General features: G+C 32.8%; 1 protein-coding gene across 1 annotated transcript in view; it reads right to left on the bottom strand.

The window, feature by feature from the left end:
* The window catches only part of LOC129225574 (uncharacterized), a 243051-nt gene that overhangs the window by 155627 nt on the left and 60130 nt on the right, over window positions 1–27294 (bottom strand). The gene's annotated exons all lie outside the window — the stretch shown is intronic.

The raw sequence follows: 27294 nt of genomic DNA, 5'->3' as shown, positions 1-27294 counted from the left end.
TGTTTGCAAAATTAACAGCCGAACAACCATCCATTTGACTCAATTTAACACACGCTAAAGAAATGTAAACATCAGCAGCAAGGCTATCGCTAAGAAGCACTGGATCAAGTTTGAAACAAAATGGCGGATGCGTCGGCTCCTCCACTATAGGTTCCACCACCTATAGCAGCGCTTGAAGAGTGGTATTTATATATCTTCCAGAGCATTCAAACCTTGCCTCTTACGACATTAGGGTGAGTTGCGGCAAAAGGAAACATGGAGTAAATGGGCACAAACTCTATTACCCCAATTATGCTAAGTTTCAAAACTAAACTGCTAGTGAGTGAAGACTAAGTAACATTTAGAAGAGGTTTTGACAGTTCCGCGTACCTCGAAACAATTCTATAGGTATCATTGCTTGAAGATGACACGTTGAAAAAAAGTTGTTTTTTATGTTTAGTGATCTTACAGTCTCCTTTCCAGGTCTACAAATGCGCAGTAACTAGTTTTAATTAGTTTTATTTGTCATGTGCAGAGTTATAAAAAAGATTCAGTTATGAATTTCATCTTTCCCGCTATTTCTGACGTGTAACTTATATATTTCTATCTTCCTCCTATATTCTGTGCTCTGGGGTAAATGGAGACAGCTAAGCTTGTCATTATTTTTTTTCTATTTTTTTATTTTAAATTGGATTGAAGAATTAATTTTGAGGTAAATTACACCTTTGTGTGTATTTCACCTAAACTCAGAGTAGAAATTAATTTTTTCCCACATTTTTTCTTTTTAAAGGAGTCTAGATTACATCTGGCAAATTTAGTGGCTCGCATGCGATTCATGTACCACAGACAGAGTATTGTTGAGGCAAAACTTCCAAACTAATAGTGTATGTTGCGATCATCTACCTAGATCAACCTAATGCGCAAATAAATCACTGTTTACATTTACCCCCAGTTTCTGAGGAAAAAAGAAACACACATTGGGGGTAAATGTAAACATGATTTCATTCGATAGCAAGTAGCAAGCAGTCATAAAGTCAAGTTTTTCATACCCAGTTACTCTCAAAGAGCGTCGTCTTGGGTACAAATCACCAAACGAAATCTCTCAATTCATCTAAAGGAAAGGGATGGATCGAAAGTTGAAAAATTGAAATTCGTTTTCCACTTATCCCAACAGACCCTAATGCTAAAAGATCTGCTTTGAACAATAAAATATTTAAAAACCACTTCAGAAACAGCATAAGAAATGCGGTTAGATGGACTTTGATATACGTACATAAAAATGCATCTGCACGTGCAGAAGAGTTATTTTTCAAAGAAACTACATGGGAATAACTTAGCAAATTCTAATATGAGTAGAAATTTTCATTTCATTGTATACTCACTTTTTAAAATTTTATTAAATAATAACCGTTTTTTCAGTCAATAAATTATTTCTTTTAAAAATCAATGCTGTCCTGTTCTGCCGATTTTGGTAAGTAAGACTTTTTTTCTTTTTTTTTGTGATAGAACTTTTCGTAGTTTTCTTAAATGATACTAAGACAAGAAACTTTTATAACCTATAAAATAATCTATAAATACTTAAACAGTTTTAAACAGTAGAAATAAAATTGAGTAAGTCAGCAAGTACATTCTTTTGCTTTTGCCAAGTGATGATTTTAAACTAAAAAAAAAACTGCATCGTCTGGATATGAAAAATCATATCCTCCAATATTAGCGTCTGATTTCGCCACTGAAGTTTCCACTTCCTGCGTAGTTTTATAGTTCGCCCTTTTTCTGATGTACAATGTAAAAAATGTATAAATGTTACTGAAGCAGTTTCCGGCATTTATAAAGATACCTTGTTAAAGTAACATTTGAACGTTAAAAGTCAGTTTCACAGCAGTAAAAATGAGTTTCGAAATTTGAACACAAGATATCTGTTCATTCTTTTATTGGATTTGAAAACAACTAATCTAAAGAGTGCTTTCTGCCACGCATGATACATCATCTCCTTCCGCTAATTGTCTGCCAGTTTCTGGAAAAAAAAACTGGTTTCTATAATTAATCATCCACCATATTCGGCTCTAAGCAACCATTTCCTTAAAACTCCTCTTATGTTTAAAGATAATAAATTTGTCTTTTGCTGTGGTTGCTCCAAAAGAAGGAAACCTGTGTTCTTTAAAACTTCTTCAAAGAATAAAATTTTGGAAGACTTGCTATGACTTAACAAAATCACCAATTCACGTTCAAAGAGAGTTTGAATTGATTGTGTTCTAAATAAGAACATTTGAAAGAAAGCGTTTCTTCTTTCACTTAAAGTAAGCTGATAATTAGTGATTGCACTTTCGGTATACGGAATACCGATATTTCGAGCGGTTTTGCCATTTCGTAATACCGGTACTTACTGAGTTAAAACACAAGTATTTCGCAATTAACTGAAAGTAACAAATAGTTTTATAGTTAAAGAGTTATCAATTTAACTTATTAGATATCTAGTTTTATTTTAAATTTGTATTTTCTTTCTGCATGATACTGTACCAAAATTAATCTATTGATGTAAAAACGTGACTTTAACAGCGCGAACTAATAGAATACTAGCTTTTAACCCGTGACTTCACTCACGTGGATATACATTTTTCCAATAGATTCAGGTTATTGTCAACACAGGCAAGGGTCAAATAATTACTAAAAATTGGTTTGTCCCCAGTTTCACCGACATTTCAAATTTCCTCCTCCCCCCCCCCTTAATATATCAAAAAGTATTATTAAAACTGAAAACCGGAGAGGGGTAAATTAAATGTCGGCGAAACTAGGGAGACACCCAAAAAACTACACAATATAAATCAGGAAAACGTATAGGAGTAGTAAAGAAGTTAGTAAGGGTAACTCTTAAAGATTCCAATGTTTGACTAATACCTTTCGACCTTTCTCTTTACATCGCTCGAACAACGTGATACATTGATACATTTTGATTTTTTTTTTTTTTTCCGAGAAAAAATTCCTTGGCCTTACGATTCTTCTGATGAAAAATAAAGTACAAGTACTTTTAAAGTTAGAGCGTTTTAAAATCGTAACTTCAATTATAATCACTCTTTAGAACTTTCTTGTTCGAAAATACAGTATAGCTCGATAGTTCTACTGCTTGGAGTTTTATGTAAATTGGATAAAGTAGTGAAAATTCCATCAAAATAAAAATGAAAGAAAAAAAAAGTTTTATTATTTTTGAAGGAAAAAAATTGTTTAAATATCTTTGAATTATTAACTTAACTTCTCCTATCACTACAGAAAAGGCACTAGATCATCCCCAATTTGAACATAATCTTCCTGCTGTTACTGTACAGAACATAATCTAGTAAACTCTATAGATAGATTCTTCTATCTTTCCCCAATAGAATTGTGCAGTTCCATTGAGAAAGGAAAAGTCGCAATTCCGTAAGTGTATTTTTTTTCTACATTGAGTACATGCAGTTAGCTTAAGAAACTGTTTACATCGATTAAATATTTGCAAAAAAAGTTTAAAATGAAAATTTTTGTTCTTGAAATTTTAGCCACTTTATTTTACACTAGTGGTGCCCGCACGGCTTTGCCCGTAGTATAAAATTAAAAGGTGATTTGGATCGCCTGTATATTAACAAATAATGGATGATGAATTTCTCGCCAATTTGCTATATTCATTTGCTTGCCCATGTTACGGTTTCCACGTTATAATTCCGTAATTTATTTGTCCACGTTGTGAGAATTTGCTCGGGAAAAGTTTCTCAAAATTGGAATAGAAAAAGAACAAAATCGAATTTTCGAAAAATCGCTTCGAGGTGCACACCCCCATGCTACAAACTAATTTTGTACCAAATTTCATGAAAATCGGCCGAAATGTCTAGGCGCTATGCGCGTTACAGAGATCCTGACAGAGAGTCAGAGATCCTGAGAGATATCCAGACACCCAAACTTTCAGCTTTATTATTAGTAAAGATTTACCAACATCAATTTTTCTCTTCGCGATACTGATATCCCCCCCCCCTTTTTTTTGTCAAAATAAATAATCTTGTATATCTATAGAAGCCGTAGTTGCTTCAAAAGAAAATTCATTTTTCTATTTTATTTCTATTTGTACATGTTTAGTTACATTACTTCACATGCTGAAGAGATGTTTTTTTCTTGAATTATCCGGACCAAAAATGCGTGCATTTTTCTCTGCATTTTTTCCTTATAACCTTTTTAACCATACATTCAGGACCAGAAATAATGTACTGAAATAAAAGAAATAGCTTAATGTTTCGGTCTTGGCCACCGCACTAATCGGAATGCAGGTGTTGTCTAGAAACAAATTGCTCTATAAAAATGCAAGACCTAATTTCTTGATAACCATGAATGGCTACAGAGGCATAGCCATGGAAGCCATGAATGGCCAATGAAATATGTATGCATTGTTGTTTTTTATGGTGTGGATTCTGAAGTTATCGCTTGCAATAGCAAAAACTTGTTTATAGGGAGCACAATTTGTTGTAATCTAATCGAACATAATGACTTACTTTGGGGGTTGTTTCTAGCCAATTCAGAGCGGCGTTTTATTGAGGCAACTATATGATTGTGAACAATTAAATGCACTGGTTCTCTTTGTGTGTATGAGTGTGTGTGTGTGTGTGTGATTCCAGTACTCTTTTCAATGTTAATTATGTTTCTACCTTTTTTTCCGTTATTTTATGTCTCGTTACATATGAGAAAGTATTCAATTCATAAAAATCTTCTGATTTCAAATTGTAGTGCATTCAAAGCTTTTAAAGTATGTTTTCACAAATTTTGGAAAATGTCCGGTCGTCCGTGTACTGTGTATGAATGATTTCAACGCCACTATTTGTAGCTCAAAACAAAGACATGGGATCGATTTCGATTGAAGCCTAGTGCATACTAGCAATATCCGCACGGCGATGGCCGTGCTAAGCATTCAGAGTAGTCACTTGAATAAACACTACTCGCCCCCCCCCCCCCACCAGCCCCGTCCTCACTCTGATGTGAAATAATCATTTTTCTTTTACTAAAATGCATACACGCCCTTTAAAAACATACAAACTTTTTTTTTTTTTTTTTTGCAATTTAAAATAATTCGACAAAAATGAAACTACATTAAACGTTGCTTCGAAATGTAAAATATTCCACCAACGCTATTAAAATTCGCCTAGCTCGCCAAAAGACCCTGCTACCGTAACCCGATAAGTGATTCAATCTTTTTAACGAAAATCCTGCTCTTTGCCCTCCACCAGCATAAAAACAACATAATTAAAACGTAGTACATCCAAAGCAAAAGGTAAATTCCGCTCCCGTCCCCGTAAGGAAAATAATTTCACAGTCGAAAGGCTGTCTTTTCGAAAAAGGAAAAAAAAGATCATCGGATAAACGAAAATTCCCCGAAAATTTGTAATGTGCAATCGGTGGCAATTTAAGATTCGTAATGAGCATTACTGGCATTTCCTGTGCAGAATATTTCTTGACATAACTTAACCTCTTCCTCCGGGGCTACCCTAGTTACAAATGGAGTATTTTCCATGCAGATTTAACTGTTGCCCTATGTTTCAAATCTATCTATTCTTCTATATGAGGCAGTGAGAAGCAAAGGGATGTAAGTGGACATTTTCAAGTTTTGAGTAAAAGGACTTTAAAGATAACATCCTAGGTATTCGTCCATGGATTTTTTTTTTCTAAATCATGCTGCACAGCAGCACCTACCATGGCTACTAGTACTATCTCTTGCCCCAACACAGAGGAGAGGTTCCCCTACTATCTGCACTGGTTATCTCCAAATTTTTACTTTTACCACTTACATCTTTTTGCTTCTATTGCCTCATGTGATGTCTTAAGTCATTTTCAAATTATTTTAAGGAACTTTTAAGCTTTTCTTATTATCAGCGTGTACACAATGGAATGACAAGGTTTAATCCATTCATGCACTAAAAATGTTTAAAACCATAATACAGTAACATCTTAGAGAATATCGTGTAATTTTTTTTAATTGAAGAGAATTTCTACAGGGTCATATCCATGCAGGCTCAACGAATGGGTGCGCTCGACCATTTTTAATTTTTTTGAAACTTATATCCCTAAAAGCTGCATATAAAGGATGTTTGAAACCACTTTTATTTTTTCTCTAAACTGGACCTTTGATTTTTTTAGAGGTCATCAAAAGTGGTTTTCGTAGTTAAAAAATGGGACTTTCAGACCTTTTCATTTTGGCCAAAATCTATTTGAATTACATTTATGGCAGTTAATTTCACGCGTTGATGTTAAACTGCATAAGATGATAGTCTTACATGCTGAGTTACGTGGCTGTAACTTAATCATTAAAATAATGGCAACATGTTAAAGTTCAATATCAAATGTAAAAATTTTACTCTTTTCAAATAGGGCTAACCCGCGTAGGAGACAGAACACAAAATGAAATAAGGCAAAAACTAATCACTGGAATCACGTTAATAAGAATATGTAACTGTTTATGTGTGTTTGTTTACCCTTTATAGATTACAGATCCCCAAAAATCGGAAAACCGACAAAAATGACATTTTTAGACCGTTGTAAACCAAAAGAGGATGAAATTAAAAATAAAATTTCTTGCCCAATTGAATATTCCAATTCAAGTTTTATTCATGTTGTATACATTGTTTTGTGTATTTGATTGGTAAAAAAAGATACAGGTCTTTGAAATTGAGTAATTTTGCTAGTTGATTCACGCACTAAACCAGAAATAAAAAGTGTGAACCTTCATTGCACCTCCTTAAATTACGTATACATAATATATCATACTGAAAAAACATATAGTAAGTTTATAAAAGAAAATTATTTTAATTTGATAACTTAGAAATATTTGGGCATGAATGAGTAGTTCATACTTGATTGACAGCTTAAGTAGTTGATTTATAGACTATACTGATAATTTAAACACGCAAATTTTCAATACATACGAACATACGCTCTGTACATTAGTTTTTCTAAATTGCCTTAAACATATGCAAAAACATTATTCATACAAAATTTAAATTTAAAATAGTGCGCTTTTTGTTTCTTGTTTGAGTGTACAGGGCTGGCAAAAAAAAAAAAATTCCATCACCCTCGCACTTTCACAACAATGGGATTACGTGAGAAGTTTTTGTCGACCGATTAACGCTGAATGTATGTGAAATTCTGCAAAAATTATGAAATAAACATTTAACAGCAGGAATCTGATAATTGTTTTCGTAGATCGGGGCTGTTTTTGGATCATGGCAAACTGCTGACCCATGCTTAAGCATAATGGCTTAAATTGACATGGGGTTAGTATTGAAGTGAATAATCTATATTAATTTTCCCGAAAAGGTCGAAATAATTTTTTTTTAAAATGTTGATGAAGCGCTTGCAGGATTAAAAATAATCATCATTTTTATTAATGGTCCCTCCAATTAATCGGTATTTGACAGATTATCTCCTGCCGATAACTTGGGTTCCAATAATGGGCCACTTTGCTTGTCGGTGCATCTCTAATACTCATGATATTGTCTGAAAAAGCCTGAACAAAAAGCACGCATACGTACACACATACCGAATTTTGAAACTCATTTTCTCATGAATTATTGAATGATGAGGGTGGAGAAATCATGCTAAACCATATAAATAAATAACAAGAATAATAAACATAGTTTACGAACACCATCATAGGTAGAAAAAGTAATAAATACAAACGAAAATGACGTATGGTTGCATTTTGATGCACTGATAGTTGAAAGTAAGCTATAAAGAATGTATACTCTAAGATACGTTGTTTATTTAGAGCTTAACATTCAACACAGTTCACGTGCTTTCTGTAAATTTTGTCATAGGGGGAGGGTGACCCAAAGTGGTGGGTCGCCCAAAGCGGGTAGGCCTTCGTATGCCCCCCCCCCCCCCCCATGATGTGTAAGCGGCGATGCATACGTGTGTCGTGTTTACATGAACATCCCCGAGTTTTTATCAGTCCGAGCGAAACAGCAGTGAAGCGGAATGGCGCGACCAGGCTTAAAATAAAAAAAAAATTATACACTTCTAAAAAAAATATGAAGTTTTGTAACTTATGATTAGTCAAAGAACAGCATATTTTTTTACTGTCGATAACGTTACGTTGTTACGTTGTTCATCCACCTACAAACTACGATAGTCATTTCGTTTGTTTCTTTTTTACATTTAAGTTTATAATTATTGAAAAAAAAGCCTTTCGGTAAAGGTATAGGATTTAATCTTATATTTACTTATAATTTTTTGATTCGTGTGCTGACTTAGATTTTCGATTTCAATAGGATAAGTATAACTTTAAAGAGTTATTTTTTAGGATGGCAATTAATTAGTCTATTAATTTAATCAGTTATTTCTTTATGTTTTATAAACAATTTTTCTGACTTTAAATTGGATAAGTACGACGGTTTTGTATTTTTTATATAATGGCAGGTAGCTAGTCAACTATTTTAACCATTTATAACTTCATATTTGATTGGCAAATGTACCAAATAACTATTAGTTAAACTTACCCGCTTTGGGCTCCCTGGTTGGGCAAAGCGGGTTCTTCAAATGTTCGTAAAAATTGATAATAAATAAATATATTAGGTTTGAAATAATTAAAAAATCAATTTTTATCTTGAAGTTCAGAAACCCTGCTAGGAAATAAAACCGAAATTGTTGCGATAAAAATCCAAAAATACAATTTTCGAGAGTTCTTCAAAGACCTATCCGCTTTGGACCACCCTCCCCTATATTTGCAGTCATAAAAACAAAATAAAGCTGAAGGACATAAGAATTCAACTGTTATACCTCCCAAATTTAAAAAAGCGCTTTTTCTATAATAATGTAGTTAAAATTTTATTATTTTTTTAAATTTATTTAACCTCCGCTTATGACTTTGTAATACCAAGTTTCGCAGTTAAGGAGATGTAATAAGATTTTTTTGATGCCATAATTTAAATCTGGTATAGAGAAAAAATTAGAAAGGAGACATGATCATACCAATTGAATTTAAAACAAAAGTTTTTTTAATTTTTCATAATAGTTTATAAAAGTATAACAATGTGTCGTACATGAAGATGAGTACTGAAAATCTACCAGAGAAATTGCAGTATGAAGTGAATAGAAAATGCCATGGATATCCTGGAACTATACACTATTATGCATTATAAAAATTTCTATCATATCATATTTGCATTTCTTTTTCTCACTTCTGCCTTCACCAAAACCTTGCCCGTTCGATTTTCGCTCAGCTAGCATCGACAACTACAGGAAGAAAACACATTCCACAAATCCCCAAAAGTCCTTCAAAGATCAAGACGTGCCATCCTCAGCATATCAAGTATCTTCCTCTCGCAGGGTTTTTACGGAGCAAAAGAGACGATGCAAAAATAAAATTAAAAAAACCCAGAGAAATCAACCTCCCTTTTCTCACGTTCACGGGCAACAATACGAAACACATTCACGATCTCTTTCCAACGTGTTTTTTCTTGCCCTCTCTGTGGCACAAAATCTTGTGCAGGGATTCCTGAGCATCGGGAATAAATTGTGGGCAGTGTACGCGGTATGTGTGGAGAAGATTCCAACTCTCACGGTCTGCAAATGCATCGATCCGAAGGAACTCCCACTTTCTCTCTCCCGCTGGAGAGAGTTTTCCCTCTCTCTCTCTCTCTCCTCAGCTCGCATTATTTTTCGTCAGACAATCGTCGTCTCACAGATTCCTCCCTTCCTTTCCTACTCACGCTCTGTTCCCTGGAAGAGTTATGGATATTGAATTTGGTTAACCGGTAGAAAATAGCACAATATTCGGGTAGATTTCGAAAGACTTTTGTAACATGATAAGATACAGCGTAAAGTGCTCTTTAATAAATTAAGGCACTGAAAATGAATCAATTTAGTATTTCTCTTTTTGCTTTTAATTTTCGCTCCTATATATATATATATATATATATATATATATATATATATATATATATATATATATATATATATATATATATATATATATATATATATATATATATATATATATATATATATATATATATATATATATATATATATATATATATATATATATATATATATATATATATATATATATATATATATATATATATATATATATATATATATATATATATATATATATATATATATATATATATATATATATATATATATATATATATATATATATATATATATATATATATATATATATATATATATATATATATTAGGGTGGTACTTATTTATATGGGAAAATATTTTTTTCGGAATTCAACAAGTGACGCCCCCTAGTTTTGTGACACTATAATAAAAAGTAATCTGTGCAAAATTTGAACTCGATCGCAACTCTTTAACAACTCTTTAACACTTTTAATAATTTTCCCACAAATCGATGCATTTTCTTCCGAATCTTGGATTGTCTGTAAACTAAATTACTTTTGTGACTCAAATTTGGTAAGTTGATTGTGAAATTCTTTGATTAATTGTGCTTCTCATTCAGTTGTATCATTCACAACTTTCAGTATTTTAACGATACCTCTTCCCTTTAAATAGCTTCCTTCATTTTGAGACGATTCAGGATCAAATAGGAAAACATCTTTTGGTGTTTGTAACTTATCAAACAGTTTTATTGACTTGTAATTGATTCTATAAAGAGGAAGATCTTTACTAAGGAAGTATTCTAAATCATCTACTGTTATCTGAAAATATTTATAGTCATCAGACACGTCTTCCTTATCAGCAAGCATTTTTTGGAGTAGTCTTTTCCTATCTTCAAAGTTAATTCCTTCATCCAATACGGACAAAGCTACTAATTCATCCCCTAAATACCATAAGTGATTTATGAATTTTCCAATCACTGCTTCTGCTGCATGTTTGTCATCATTTTGTACGCTGCAGATTTTTTAGACACATTATATTATTTAAAGGAGCCTATATTGGATTGCTGCTGGAAATCATATCTTCATACAGCATCTAACTGTAAAACAGCATTTTGCGCTTTCTCTTCATGTAAGGTCAATTTAAATTGTTTCCAGGTAATTGCCTTTTTTTTTTTCAGTTACATCTGGGTGTAGCTTTTTGTATCCCAGTGAATAACTAAAAAATCTAAATTTAAATTCATGAAATTTGATTTTACCTCTCGAAGATTTCTCGTGCTCTCTTAAGGGATGTCCAATTGATTACAAGGTCATTTGGATTGAAATTTACTGCATCTACATAGGCTGTTAATAAATGAACAGCATCTTTGTTCCAAATACAGCATTTGTCTAACAGTGATGAAAGGCGAGCCGATATCAATAGTTGCTAAGCCTTTTTTTTTTCGTTGTAGTAGAACAGATACAGAAAAAAGTTTCAACAAGTTCGGATAGATACCCATTTTGGTTTCTAAATCTTGTGAATTGCAAGAAGAACTTGATGATAATAAAGGTATATATACTGAAATAGAAGAAAATTAATTTAAAGTATAAATTTTTACATTATTCCGATCTGGACATTTTTTAAATTTATATTTTAGGTATGGAAAATACAGTGTATTTTTATGTTAGAGTAATCGAGTATTTTTCAAAATTTATGCTTTAAGAATTAAGAATTGCATAAACATTTAAATATATTTATAACTAAAGAACAACGAATTAAAATACAATTGCCAGTATTATATTTATAGCGCTGAAATCTAGCGACCCTATTTGCCACACCTAAAACATACACAGGAAATTTTTTAAAGCAACACCACCAAAGCCTGAAGGAGGCAATTCGTTATCGTCAAAGATCATTCATTAATGGCCTTGGCCATTCATTAATGGCCTTTAGAATCCCTTGTGTCTACATTGGTTGAAAGAAATGTTCCCCTACCGCTTGGTTTGAACCGAGCGGAAAATAACGGTATGGCTGACCCAAGGCCATTGGTGTACATGAAGCCTCTGTAACATGTAAAATTTTACACAATGAAAGTGAGAGAATGGTCAGTCTCGAAGTAGCAACATCTATTCACGTTCAAAATTACTTTAAATATGAAACTAAAGAAAATTTTCACATAAAAATGAGAAAATCCGCAATTTTTTCACCGAAACTCAAAAAAGGGGGGCCCTAGGGGCACGGGTTAATATTCATGGATTGACTTAAAATTTTGCAAGGATCATTTATTTGTATAATGGATTGGACAAATTGAGGGGGCGTCGCGTAAAATATCTACAACTTCAAAAATAAGGACCACCCTAATATATATATATATATATATATATATATATATATATATATATATATATATATATATATATATATATATATATATATATAAATTCGATGCACTAGTGCATGTCAGAGGTTTTTAAGGCATAGGTAAGTCAAAAATGTTATTAAAAATTTCAAAATCAACAATAATTTAAGTAACAATAAATGAAAAAAAAGCCGCTCCCCCCCCCCTCTGTTTCTCTCTCTCTCTCTCTCTTTCTTTCTCTCTCTCACTTTTTAGCTCTCATTATTTTTCGTAGGACCATCGTCGTCTCACAGATTCTTTCCTTCCTTTCCAACTCATGTTCTGTTCCATGGAAGAGTTATGGATATTGAATTTGGTTAACTGGTAGAAAATAGTGCAATATTCGGGTAGATTTCGAAAAACATTTATAACATGATAAGATACAGCGTAAAGTGCTCTTCAATGAAGTAAGGCACTAAAAATGCAGCGTTAAACTGTTTCTCTTTTATTTATTTACTAGCTGCATTGAACGACTTTGTACGGTCTACCACGAAAATAAAAGTTTTGTCAACTGACGCATGTTCAACAATCAGCCTTCAATTAGAGAAAAAAAATGCTACAAAATGTAACGTCAAAATAATCATTCTCAAAGAAAGAAAACGGAGAATCCAAAGTTCCCGAAAAAATTAAACGCACCCTCCATAAATGCAACTAAAATCCTTTAAAAAAAAAATTAATTTGAATTTTGACATCTTGAATTCAAATTATGTTTTTCGCAATCACGAGTGTGTGTGTGTGTATGTAGGCGTGTGTGCTTGTGTGGGGGGGGGGTATGTGTGTTTGTGTGTAGGGGGTATGTGTATGTGTGTGTAAGCATGTGCGTTTGTGTCTGTGTGCAGGCATGAGTGTGTGGGTAGTTGTGCGTGGGGGCGGGGTATGTGTATGTGTGTGTAGGCATATGTGTTAGTATCTGTGTGCATGCATGAATATGTGGGTAGTTGTGTGTGTATGTGTTTGTGTGTGTGTATGTATAGGTGTCTGCATGTATGTGTGTGTGTATGTGTTTGTGTATATGTGTAGGTGTCTGTATGTATGCGTGTGTGTATGTGTTTGTGTATGTGTGTAAGTTTGTGTGTGTGTGTATGTGTGTGTGTGTGTATGTATGTGCGTGTGTGTAGGATAGAACGGAACCTGAAGATGGTTTTCGCTATAGGAGCAGCATCGTGAGGAGTCGGTCGACGGTGATGCTGCAGAGGGTGCTGGCGGGAAAATAAAATAATAGCACATCAAAACAGTCAAGTCAGAACAATAAGCAATCGTGATTGTTCAAAAAAGATAAATTGTTAAGTAATAATCAAAAGGGGAAATTTTTATCTCAAAACAAAAACAAAATTTTATTTAGTCACAGCCGTGAGAAAAAAGAATTCCAACCTTCTAAACGCCACATAAAAAGTAGTCGAAAACTTTGTACTGCATAATGAATAAAATATGACAACGTATATAAAGTACAAATTCAAAATGAAAAAATGGTTTTTAACCTTTTTTCATTTTGAATTTGTACTTTATATACGTTGTCATATTTTGTTCACTTCTAAACGCTAATTTAAAATGAGACCGCGCAAACGATAATTTTCCGATTTGAAATTTCTGTTCCATTACGTTTAGCAGTGCTTTTTAATTTTTCCCCGGTGATTTTATAGATTTTTTTTTTTTTTTTGAAATTCGAAGGAAATGAATGAACTCTATGGGTGTTTTGAGTGGGCTTTCGAATGGGACCTGAATTAAATAAATCGGATAATTATTTAGGGTAGAAAGAGCCATTTAATACCATTTTCGGGTGCTAAAATTAAAATTCGAACGGTTCGGTACTTTTTCTGGCGTTTGAAAACCCCCTACGTTTCTTCTCGGATGCCCAATTTGGTCGCGATTCGATGAAAACTACGGATTTGTATAGAGAACATACACACACATACATCTTATATAATTAAAAACTGAGCGTATGTATCTATGTATGTACCTATGAATCTATGTATGTACCTATACACATAAACACACATACACATATATTCTGTTTTATTTATATAGATGTATTTATTTATTTTTAACCTTTTGCTGTTTTTTTTCTCATAGTTTTTCATAGAAATTCATAGTTTTATTTTCTTAAAAATTCACTGAATCTCAATAGACATCTAATACAATGGGTAAAAATAGAACTGCCAAAAAATGTTTTTATCTGACAAAATAGGTACTCGCAAAGGGTCTCAAGTCCAAGCCTAGATAGGGAGGCTGCCTGGGAAAATAGCAGAAATCCTTAAGGGTTTCAAATCGGAAACTTCACTGGATAACAGGGCACGAGAGATATTCTGAGAGAAATGAAGAGTCACCTGGGGCTATTGTGCTGGTGAGGAAGCATGATTGGTTGACCGAGCAAGTAAGTGCATTGTGTACAGAACCAATTGGTGTGATTTAATGGAGCATAAGAAATTGTAATGCTGATCGATCTGTTTATTTACTCGAAAACAGTCTAAACAAACTTTGAACAATCAATTTATATTACTCACAGAAATTCCGAACTTTTATGCCACCTGTTTTAACAGCATAAACGTAATTAAAAAGGTAAAATATCTTTTTAAATTAAAGTAAAACGTAAGCATATAGAAGGAAAACTATAGAAACGTTAAAAAATATGTAGGACATTCATCTGCGGAAAAAATAAATGATATAAAGTTTTTTTTTTCACGGAATTGTTCAATTTTAGAGGCAACACCTTCTTTACCTTGAAGTATTCATTAAAAATAGAGTTTTTAAGAACAACGCATTACAAATTAAGTAAGAATAGAGGGAAAAAAAACATTTAAAAAAGCGCCCACAAATATATACTTGCTCAAATTCAGCCGTGAAATTAATTCGTTTAATTTATTAACAATTCCATTTATTCTTTTTTTTGGCAATAATTAAAAAGCGAAATAATGATAACTTTACAATTACGATCATTTTTCATTGTTTTTGGCAACAATTAAAATCCAGAAGCAAAACGCGGGAATTATGACGGTGAAAGTACACTGAGAAATAGTCTTTGAAAAACGTAAACAATAAGAATACTCGAATTATATGTGTACCTCAGAGCCAGAACAAAGTATGTCACATATTCGCTACTTTACAGGTGAAAGGAGAAAACATTTTCTGGCTCATGCAAAAGATGGGACGCGCGCTCTTTTAACACGGTTAATAATTGCAAAGGATTTTTTTTTTTTTTGAGTAATCTCGATTGCTAATTGTTTTCATTTGAACGTCCTTGAGGTTGTGGTTGCTTTTTCAGCTTGGACCAGGGAACTCTGCAGCACTGCCGCCCATCGGCCTCTGCCGGGGCGCCCCCTCTGATCTTGACCACAATCCCTAGGAATCCGGTGGCCTGCATGTCCTACGCACACGCCCGCTCATGCATTCACAGACACGCTCGCACCTTTACAGACATACACACTGACATAAATTCACGCTGCCACACACACACCCGCCTGTACACATACATACACGCAAGTCTACGCACACACACAACCCTAGCATACATATGCACGCACGCACGCCTACACACATACACAACTATATACACGTAACCACTCAGGAGGAGGGCAGGCTTGAGGGGACAGAAGCCGTTTCTAGAAAAAAAAAATAGCTTCAATGAGTTGGATCCTACCAAAACTCGTGATTGCGAAAAACATAATTTGAATTCCAAATTTCAGCGTTCAAATTTTTTTTTTCCAGAATTACGTTCACATGGCTCGATGCAAATAGGATTCTACATACAGAACTAATAAACAGAAAATCGCAGTTTTAGGACTTACGTCAGTCTGACTCTGAGGTACAGAAACGTAAGATGGATTAGCTCAGAGGTAACGACGAAGGATTTCAAACAGAACTGCTAATTATTTTCTCTACTTGTAAAAAAAAATGCGAAAATCATACCATCCTAATATATATAATAGTCAATAATCGAGTAACGATCTAGACGTCATCAACAATGAAACTCGCGCCATGGCATGATAATTTGATAATATGTTTTTATAATGCTTAACATGCAGGAAAACTCTTTATTGTGACAAGTATGAACTAGAGATGGTCACATAACTGTTTTACCGGTAAAACTGTGTCATTTCAGGGGAATGAAGAAACAAAAAAGTGGTACACAATGAACGCTATTTGCTGGAGTTTAGGGTTAATCCATTGGAGTTAAGGTTAAAATTTCAATCATCAAAATATCACCAAACAGGCAATTACTTTGTTCAAATGTAGAAGCAATTTTCACCCGTAATATCTTGACGGGCAATTTTCCAGTTAAATGCAGAATAAATAAACGGATTTCAATCAAGCGAGCATTTTTTCTAACCAAAAAACGTTGGTTTTCAGCTACACGTGCCATAAATCAATAGCGATCGAGATTTAGCAAACCACTTTCCAACAGAGCTTTCAATGCATCTGCTTGAAGATGCAGAACAGGAGATGGAGATCGTAAGATGAGCAAATCGCGTACGCATTACGACGATGAATGACTTTGGCAACAATCCAAAATTCGGGCAATGAAGAAAAGGTTTCAAAAGAGTTTTGTTTCCATTTTGCTGGAAAGAGACAACGATTTTTTTCCCCTCTGGTAAAATCTTCATGAATTCTGAGAACTGCTTCTTGGTTCTCGAGGAAGGAGTTCCAGAAAGGTAATTTTATGTCGAATACATTATATATGGAGATGGTGATTTAATGGGAAAAGAATCATTTTTTTTTATTACGAGTAAACATGCTATGAAAATTTGCATTAATGCTTGGACTGCAGCTTGTAAAATTGAAAACTGAATAAATTACAGCCTTCCGCAGCAAAAGTTTCACTGAGAGTTTTTGCTTTTGATCGAAAATATTTAATACGGTTTTTTTCCCTCTCATAGTCATATCAAACACTGATTAGGAAGAACATTCAGCTAAAAATGGAACATTGTTAATGGTTAAGGGTGACACAGTAGAACGGTAATTTAAACTGTGATCCATTCCCCCCCCCCCCAAAAAAAAGAAAGAAAAAAAACCTCTACGTACTACGTAAAGTTTGTAACATTTTATGAAAAAAAAATTTCTTGAACTTTTGTGGTATAACGATTGCTTAAGTTAGCGAAGCTATACATGTAATAAAATAAGATGTGTGTAAGGGTCTTCGTGTGTTATGTATTTGTGGCGCTCTTCCCAGGCTAACGGTAAGGCCTTGAAAAAGGAAATTTGGAATAGAGGGGCAATTTTTGACGACAGTGAGCACCTTGGAGCTCGAATTTTGATATTTTATTTAGAAAAAATTTATTTAACGTTTTGTGCGATTTTTAGCACTTTTTAGTACTTTTTACGCTACAGACTCCGAACCAATTGTGACAGAGAAATATTTTTTTTACTCAGGGGGGGGGGGTCTAAGAAATTTAATTTTAAATGTAATGAAAAAAACATTTTAAAGATTGATCGAGTTTTATTTTGTTTTATGAATTTTTGAAAATAAATCCTTATTTTGCATTTTTTTTTCTGGATTTATTTTTTTCTGAACTGATACTGAAAAACGTATTTAAGCTTCTTTTCCAAAACTTAAGGGGGCTTTTAATACTTAAACCTTAAACCATATGTAGACTTTAATTGAAAACTTTGTCTAAATTACGGTGTATATATATAGATAAAAATTAGTGAAAATATCATAGCGAGAAAACTGCAATTTCTAAGACCATTAAAATTAGTTTTTTATATGAACTGAAACAGCAACGTTTGTATCCAAATCATTAAAAAAAACCTTAACCATTCCCATAACTGGTCATTTTCCCTACGTAGAAATTTTTAAGTTTTGAGTGAAATACGTGCTAAAGCTTAAACTATTGGTAGGTTTTCATGGAAAAGTTTTCCTAAATCATGCTATAAAGAGCATCTACCAGAGCTACTAGTACCATCTCTTTAAAAAAGGAGAGTTTTCCTAATAATTTGTACTAATTATCTGTCTCACGACATTTTCAGTTTTGGCACTTGCACCATTTCGCTTCTATGTGCTCCAATTGCATTGACATAGATTAAGCTAAAAAGACTAGATTACGCTCAGCTGAATGATTTTAATCATCGGTAAAAAAAAAAAAAAAAAAAAAAAGGTATTCTATGATACTGATAAAAGAAAATATACGTTTGCTTCAATTCGATGTCTGTATTCCAATTTCTCTAATTCTCAGTAAAGCTTCCACAAATGATGAAAATTTCGCAAACATTCTCCCAACCTAAACGATCGAATATATACGAAAATTGCTTGAGATCAGCCTGTTCCATTTAAGTTCCTTCCAACAACATCAGCTGACGTTTTCACAGAGCCATCATTTTATGCCAACATCTTCTGCACCAGACGGAGACATTTCAGATTTGGAGAACGAGAAAGGTTACGCATTACCAGAAAAGCAAGCCTTGAATGAGTAATAAATCTTTGGAAAGATAAAAAAGCTATTCAACAAATGAGAAAAATGTAGGGTCGTTATGCTGTTGCAGAATCGTGATGCAATTTAGCGTTCGTGGTTTTGTTTTCCCACACTAAGGAACATTTATAATTAATTTTATTATTTATTTGTTCTTCTACTTGAAATTTCGGCTTTTTATTTTCGACTTGCGGTACCCACGCGTTTTTGCCCGTAGTATAACATTAAAAGGTCATTTGATTCGCCTGTATACTTACAGTAAACGTATACTATGCGTTTTATTTATTTATTTATTATTATTTTTTTTTTAGATCTTTTTATATTTTTGGAAGATTTGAAAACTTAGCATGTAGCTTAACAGAAACCAGTAAAAGCCATAGAAATACTTTAAAAGAGGACGCGTTTCCCTTCGTAGCTTTAAACGCAAAGTAAGACATCTTTTCAAAATTAAACACTATAGAAAGAAGGTTGCAACTCAATATTTTAATAATTTTCTGAACGTTATTCCAAAAAAAAAACTAAGAATATAAAAGCAGTCGACTTTTTCTAAACAGTTAAAGTATTTTAATTTAAATCCTTTTCAGTGAAAGAAAAGGTTTAATCGCTAAAATGAGCACGTTTTTAAAAATATGAAAAAAAAAAGGAAAAGAAAAGCAACGAAATAATCAAAGGGAGTAAAAGACGTAACCATGGTAACTTACAAATTCAATTTCCACTTCGAAAAGAATTTCCATTTGTCTTTAATGTTAGATTTTATTCTCGAGCTTAATCATTTAGAATCGTTTGACTTACTGAAGGTAAGCCTTGGATGTTGGTTTTCTTTAAACGATTCGCACAGCTCTTAATGCTCGTAGAAACTTCGAACAAACTTCATCTTAAGCAGAAAGTTCCAAGCTTTCCATTGACTAAAAGCTTAAAAATGAGAATAAAATATTTCTCCCTCATAGAATCAAATTTATGTGAAAAATAGGCTTAAAACTGGAATAGAAAAAGAACAAAATTGAATTTTCAAAAAATCGCTTCGAGGTGCACACCGCTATGCTACACACTAATTTTGTGCCAAATTTCACTAAAATCGGCCGAACGGTCTAGGTGCTATGCGCGTCACAGATATCCAGAGATCCAGATAGATATCCACAGACCCATACAAACTTTCAACTTTATTATTAGTAAAGATAAACGGACTTATATAAATCGTTATGATGCATTCAAATGTTTTCCACTCGCATGAAATGCATTTTCATAATTCATTTTGCGCATACCGGGATTTGGGCTCGTTGGACCGGTCTCGATATTTTTAGCGTTATTAACATTTTTTAAACTCTATTCAGAGTGTGTGGTTGAATTAAGAGGTTAGAATACAAAAATAACATTATTTACCTTAAATACAATCCTGGGCCTACATAACAGGCAAATTGTAGGGAACTTGTCATACTCCTGTCCTAAAAAAAAGTCAAACTCCTGTCCTAAAACAATCACTCTCCTAGCATTATTTCTCAAGCATTGGTAATGCATCACGTAGAATAGAAGGATTTATTTCTATTACAATGGTTTGAAAATAAGACTCATTGAAAAAAAGAAAGTTAAATTTGGCAAACGATAAATAAAAAAATTTATCAATGAAATAATTCTATTAATTTAATTTTTTTTTTGTTCAGACGAAGCGTTCCAAAAGAGATTTATTTGTTAGATATTTGTTTATCTAAATGTTGCTCGAGTAGGTAAGTGAAGTAAGTTGCTATAAATTTCGTAGTTGCTTTAAATTAAAAGAAAAATACAGTCAATTCGTGATAACTCGAATCTAAAGGGACCAACGAAAAACTTCGACTTATGAATGTTCGACTTACCACTATTTTTGGTTTTCGACATTTCGAAGACAAAAGAGTCAGGACTTGATAAAAAAAAACTTCGAGTTTTAGTAATATTTGAGTTATCAAACTTCGAGTTATCGTGAATTGACTGAATATGTTATTAATATTGCTGATTCCCTTTTTGTTTTATGTTTGTATTTCCTGAACTATAAAACGATTCGCAGGTGATGAGAAGGTAACTTTTCTTTTTGTAAATTTTATCATACTATGCGTGGCTAACTTAAAGAAAGTTTTAATATAGCAATCGATTTTTTTTTTCGTTGAAATGAATGTCCTTTTTTCGGAGTGAGAGCTGTTCAGAGTGAATAATATTATATGAGACTTGTACTCGAAGAAATTGGGGGTGTCCGTTAAGGGAGGTTTTACATAAATTTTGTTTCGCCATTTAATAACCATACCTTTTGATTTAGGCTTCAGTTATTTCTTTAATACTATAGTTACATTTTAAATAACTCATGAAGAAATTCATTTTGTAACTCTCCTGGGCTGCTTGTCAGTCTCTTGCTATATGAAAATTTGACCCCCTGTTTTAAGGGTGTAGAATAATTAAAGTGAGTTCCCTCTATTTTCCCCTTAATAAGTTCTTAACAAAGAGTAAGTATAATTTTTTTTTTTTTCAAATTTTTTTCAGCATTTTTATTTTAAAAAAATCTGTGACTGGAAAATGTCAGGTTTTTGGAGAATCATCCACCTATAATCCAACAAATCCTATAATAAACTCACATGGTACACTTATACTGAACAAATTTTATTTTCATAAGTGTTAATTCAGCAGTGTTGAATAATTTTCTTAAGTCTGCATCTTTATTTTTGTAATGGGGTTTTATCAAAATTGGAGCAAAAAAGAAATCCTCTCCAAAAAAAAAGTTTTTTAACTTACAATTATTTGTCATTTTTATATTTTTTGTCATGAAGAAAAAACACTTTTTTTTTTTCAAAACACAATAATTACAGCATTATTCTAACCATTTATGTATCATACATTTATTTCCTGCGACACATATTAGAAATTAGTAACAATAAAACTTAGCAAGTAAAAGCAAAGATACATTTTTTTAAAATTAGTTGACAAAAATTGTACTGAATTATTTTTTGCTAAAAGATTTATTTCGAATTTGCACTTTTCTATACATAATGTTTTCCAACGTGGCCTATGCGGCAAACCTACGTCCTAGGAATGATATATGTTAGTCCACTTTACAATGTTTTGTTAAAAAAATTAATGTAAAAAGGTTAATAAATTGAGTATTTTTGGAAAAAAAAAACAGGGATGATAATTTATTCAGTGATATTTATGGTAGTAAAATAAACTGCTTACTTAATTTTTTGATGAGATAAAACATGATAAGTAAAAAACAGACCAACGTGCCCGAACTCTCCATATACTAGAGTCCTCCGCCCGCTATTCGCCAACTTATGTTAGCGAATGTACTCGCATAATAATATCGGTCATTATTCTTTATTTAACTATGAATTACATTCTAAAGATATTAACAATATTTAAATGAAACGTGTTACCTTACTTCGTTTAAGTATGTTGTGTCAGAATAATGAAGAAAAAATGCAAAAAACGGGAAGGAAATAGAATTTAAAAAAACGGTTTCATAATATTTTTTAGTTTTAAACATCACCAAATTTTTAGCTACTCGCATGCTTTCAAAGTTTGCCTCCGAATGGGACGAAATTTTTTCATACTACCGTCAGATGAGTTGAAGCAATTACGCATTGAGCGAATCGATAATGCACATGGACAGAACTTATTAAAATTATATTTAAAATCAAAAACGGATAGGCAAAAGAGGTTAATTAAAGATACAATACTCCTGTCAAGCAGCCCGTACCAAAGCAAAGGACAATGAATATGATAGTGGAATTAAAATGTACATAGCTGGAAAAAGTCACAAAGAGATGCCAAGTACGTTTTGCGCAAAATTCATGTAGGGAAATGTGGGTGAATGTGAAATAGTTTTAAAAAATCTTACCTTTTTCAGAATAAACAAATTAGAAACTTGTTTTAAAAATTACTAAACACGAAAAAGTACAATGTATTTATAAAAAAAAACTTGCATTGAAACATCATTTTTTATTTTTTGCAGTAAATTTGTACCTTCAAAAAAATTAGAAAATTTTCAAATTTTTTTTCGCGGGACAAAGTGAGAAATTAAATATTTTTTAATGAAATATTTTGTATTTAGTAACTGAAAATATTTTTGATCAGATGAACGCAGAAATAAAAAGATAAATTAATATACCTTGAAAAAATCAACAAATAAATGATAAATAAATATATTAGAAAAAAAAGAGAAAAAAAAATAAGAAAATCAGTGAATGAATTAATACAAAAAAGTAAATTATTTTGCGAAGGAATGTAAATGAATGATTCAATAAATGAATACACAAGGGATTTATCAAATGATTATATAAGCAAAAGAAATTAACTATTTCATTTTGCCCCCGCATGCACTTGACTAATTGTACAAATCACTCAAAATAAAAATAAGCGAAATATTAAATTAATAAATATCGCTCCGAACATTAGTTTGTCTCAATTAATATTTAAAATATTGATAACAAGAACTTTTATCATTTATGAAAAACAATTTTTGAAAATTACTTGTATTATTCAATGATTTGATCCTTAGAGGAAACTTTTTCCTAATTGGAATAAGTTACACATGTTACTACATTGTTCAAATACTATCAGATAGATGGCACTAAAACAGCGTAAATATTTCACCATTTCACTTAGCCTCAGATTCCATCTACTTGTTAAACAAATATACGTACCACAGATCATTGCATATATATTTTTTAAACTCAATAAAAATAATTAAAAAATGAGAATGAATACCCTATTGAATCACATGTATAACGCAAGAGAAAAAAGAAAAAACAATTAAACATAATTTAAGCATTTTCGAAAGGGGACAGTAAATACTAAGATAACTTGCATTATATTCACTGCAAAACTAATTTCATCATACATCCTTTTAGTAACTGAAATGCCATATAAACATTTTTAAAGAGATTTTACCATTCCTCAATATTTAAAGAATACAAATTCTGCTTAAAATCAAAGTATAAAATAATGCTAATAATAATTATGATAGCTCATATTTTTATTAGAATCTACATATTGCACAATGTTTCTTCATAGGGGATGATTGAAATTTTGCACTTAAATCTTGAGTACATTTTTGATGTCATTAAAAGATATACCCGCAAGAGACAATTAAGACATCTAATGTTGCATAATATCCGACATGTTCATAAAGAATTTGAAAAAAGTCTAATCAGATTAGAGCCCGTTTATACTCACCAAAAAGCCGGCTCATTATAGGCATTTTCAGACCCCAATACAGTACGGTGCAAATAGACCAAAAAAAGGCCTAACCTCAACATCCAAAGTAAAACTTTCCCTCCAACTCCAAATTGTTCTATACAGTCCACATATTGTTTTGTAAAAAGTTATACCGTTTTCAGAGTCAGGTTTTGGAAGGAGGGGGGAAGAAGTTGGTAAACTAGTAGTTTTTATCAGTTTTTAGAAAATATTTAAAAAACTATGGTGTTTAGCGCGAAAAGTGCAATGTTCAAAATAATCTACACTAAATTATGAACAAAATGATCCTAAGCATTATTTTTTTATGTGAATGGTTCCAGAGTTACAAAAGGTGTAAAAGTAGAAATTTTTCATATTTTTTTAGATTTTTGGGAAAAAATATTCATTATCACTAAGGAAACTAACTTTTTTGTATGAATTGGGTTTTGTTAAAGCAAATTGCGATTTTAGGGGCCGGTGGTATGTTTGTGATAATCCCTTGAAGGAACGACAACTTCACCATCTATTCAAGGAGCTTTACTTTTAAGGGAAAAGAGGCTTTCATGGACCACACACACACATGGCTGTATAAATCTGTGGCACGGAGAAACCCGAACATTCTTTGGACAATGCCGCAATAAGAATGAATATATTTTCATCATAGATGATTTTAAAATATAAAAATATGTCACATGGATAACGATTCTGGTTTATAATTATATCACTTTTAATGAAAGCATTTTTATAAGTGCAGCTTTTGAAAGTTTTGCTTTAAAAAATAGGCATATTTGCTTGTATATTGCAACCATTTTTATTAAACTTTTTAAAGTTCGTAAACTGTGTTCAATACTAATATTTAATAAAAATGTTGAACATTAAGTGAGACATATTGATGTAAAGTATTCACCAGTATTCAGTCCTCTTCAAACATAACATCATCCTCTTCTAGATCTTTGTTTATTATATTAATATTCCTGTTACTACATAATAGGCCTGAGCAATTACTGCACATGCTTGAGCAGTTCAGACCATTATTTCTGCACTCACAGTTACAAACGCATTCGTCTTTGTAAACGCATACTATGAGGTAAAGTAATTCCTGAAGAACGCATTGTTATAATTGGACTCAGATGTTCACCAATCTTCTTCCACCCCCACTGGAGCGGATTCTTTTTCTCATCCAGCCACTGCTGATCCTGGTGAGGTTGGATATGAATACTGCCTGGAAACTCCTGATGTGGGGGATAGAGCAGCCAACTTGAGCAGCTGCTTTGCAATAACCTGCAAGTAACACTGGTAGCAAAAGCTATCTAGATCTTCAGTATTCTTGGCTCCAAACATCGCAAGAAGGAAATGATTTCCTGCGTTACCCACTGGGGTCAGCTGTGGGATCGTTAAAGACTAGAAGCTTCGTGCGAAGAGCGTTGGTTGGCTTGCACGTTCCTATACGGTGAAATTTTCCCCTTCTTGTAGATAGATGATACTGTGTCACATCCGGTGAAGGCGTACATTGCTAAGAGTACACCTTCTATATCTCCAATGCCTCGCTGAATGTCGGAAATAGTGTACACCTTTTTCTGCTGATTGCCTTTATTTGGTATCACCATTTTCAATTTGTTTTCTGATGATGTGTGAACAGTCAAGAAGACTAGTACCTCCGTGTCATCACCAAGCACATGAGCTCCATTTTTAGGTCTGACATTCGCTGTTAAAACTATTGAAAAGTCTGTGTCACCCGATGCTTGATGAACTGTGCAACCAACCGCCTCTTTGCAAGTGCATTTTAAGGAGAGAAATAACGCCCATTTTGTTCTTAGCGTTAGCTAGAAATTCACTTTGGGGGATAGTTACATGGATTGAGTCTTCAACTTTCACCTCAGTGTTAAAGGTAGAACGTAATTTGCGTAAGTGTTCTTCCTCTTTTGTGGTTCCTTGCTCGTATTCATCAAAAACAGCAATTGCTGGCACATAATGAGCAATTATGTAATCTATGTACTGCTGGCAAATCTGCCTCAAAGTGCAGAAAGTGGGCGTCGCCAGACGACACGATGAAGGAGGTGACCTCCATCAATGATGTAGGACACTTTCCCTAAATTTGGGGTGAGTGATGATTCATTTGAATCTGGAATAACGGACACCATTGAAGATTTGCTTGCCATTTCCGCATCAAGCCAGATTCGTCGAACAATGATGGAGGGTATGCATAACTCAAATTAAAATATTTTTTGAAGTCTCCTCATCACTTCTTACATTGCACACCATCCAATGTAAAAGAGTATTAGAGTTCACACATACAGTGTTGTTGTTTATTGTCATAGACTTGGTAATAGAGGCTAGAGATTGAACAACTAAATTTCTTTTCAAGTGTATCTCACTGAATGTTTTGTTTTCAATCTGTTTTAAAGCTAGATTTCAACTTCAAGTGCTTTATCACAATTCATGTTTTCATCTGCTACAGCCCCAGTTGATAACAAAGAGACTTACGGTGTTTTGGAAAACGGATTGTGTTGCTCAAGCCGAGAAATAAAAGTCTTGTTTTAGTCGAGTCGTGTTCTTACATCATGCCTTTTTCCTTTCAATTTCTTTAAAAAAATAATAAAAAACAAAACAAAACACACACACACACACACACATTTTTGCATGATAAATCCCTAATTGTTAGCCACAAAATCTACCCAAAAAAGTATTACGTAACTCCTAAAAAATACTATTCCGAAATTCCCCCCCTAAACTGAGGGGTCAAACCCTTAAGTTGACAACCCTGAATACGACAGACGGACCAGTGCTGTTCTCAGTATTTCTACGTTTCTAACCCCATGTGGTGCCTCTTATCTTGTTTTAGATTACAATCCGATTGTACAGTATTACTTTTTAATAAAATTGTTTACTTATTTCTGTTTACGTAGTAGTTAAAATTTCATTTTTCCAAAAAAGATCTTTAAAATGCGAAAATTTTCTATTTTTTTACCCGCCATAACTTTGGAATCGTTCACATAACAAAATAATGCTTAGGACCATTTTGTTCGTAATTTAGTGTAGATTATTTTGTATATTGCACTTTTCGCGCTAAACGCCATAGTTTTTTTAAATATTTCCAAAAATAATTGATAAAAACTACTAATTTACCAACTTCTTCCCTCCCCCTCCCCCCAAAACCCGACGCTGAAAACAGTGTAACTTTTTACCTAACAATATGTGGACAGTATACAACAATTTGGATTTGGTGGGAAACTTTTACCTTGGATGTTGAGGTTTGTGTCTAATTGCACTGTACTAATAAGGAAACTCTACAATTGGAGAAAGAAGAGTTTCAGCATGGCAGCATTTTCGACCATCTCCCTCACCAAACGAAAAAGAGGTATTTGACTTTCTTTAGTTAATATGCAAACGGACTGAATTTTTTATACCATTTCTGAGCTGACTCATTGGATTTCCTGTGTAAACGAGCCCTTGAACACAGCATAATGGTCGTAAGGAAGAGATAAA

This window comes from Uloborus diversus, chromosome 7 (assembly GCF_026930045.1).
Source record: "Uloborus diversus isolate 005 chromosome 7, Udiv.v.3.1, whole genome shotgun sequence".
Classification (NCBI taxonomy): Eukaryota; Metazoa; Arthropoda; class Arachnida; order Araneae; family Uloboridae; genus Uloborus; species Uloborus diversus.
Note: the sequence above shows the minus strand (reverse complement) of the source record. Positions and strands in the feature narration are given on the sequence as shown.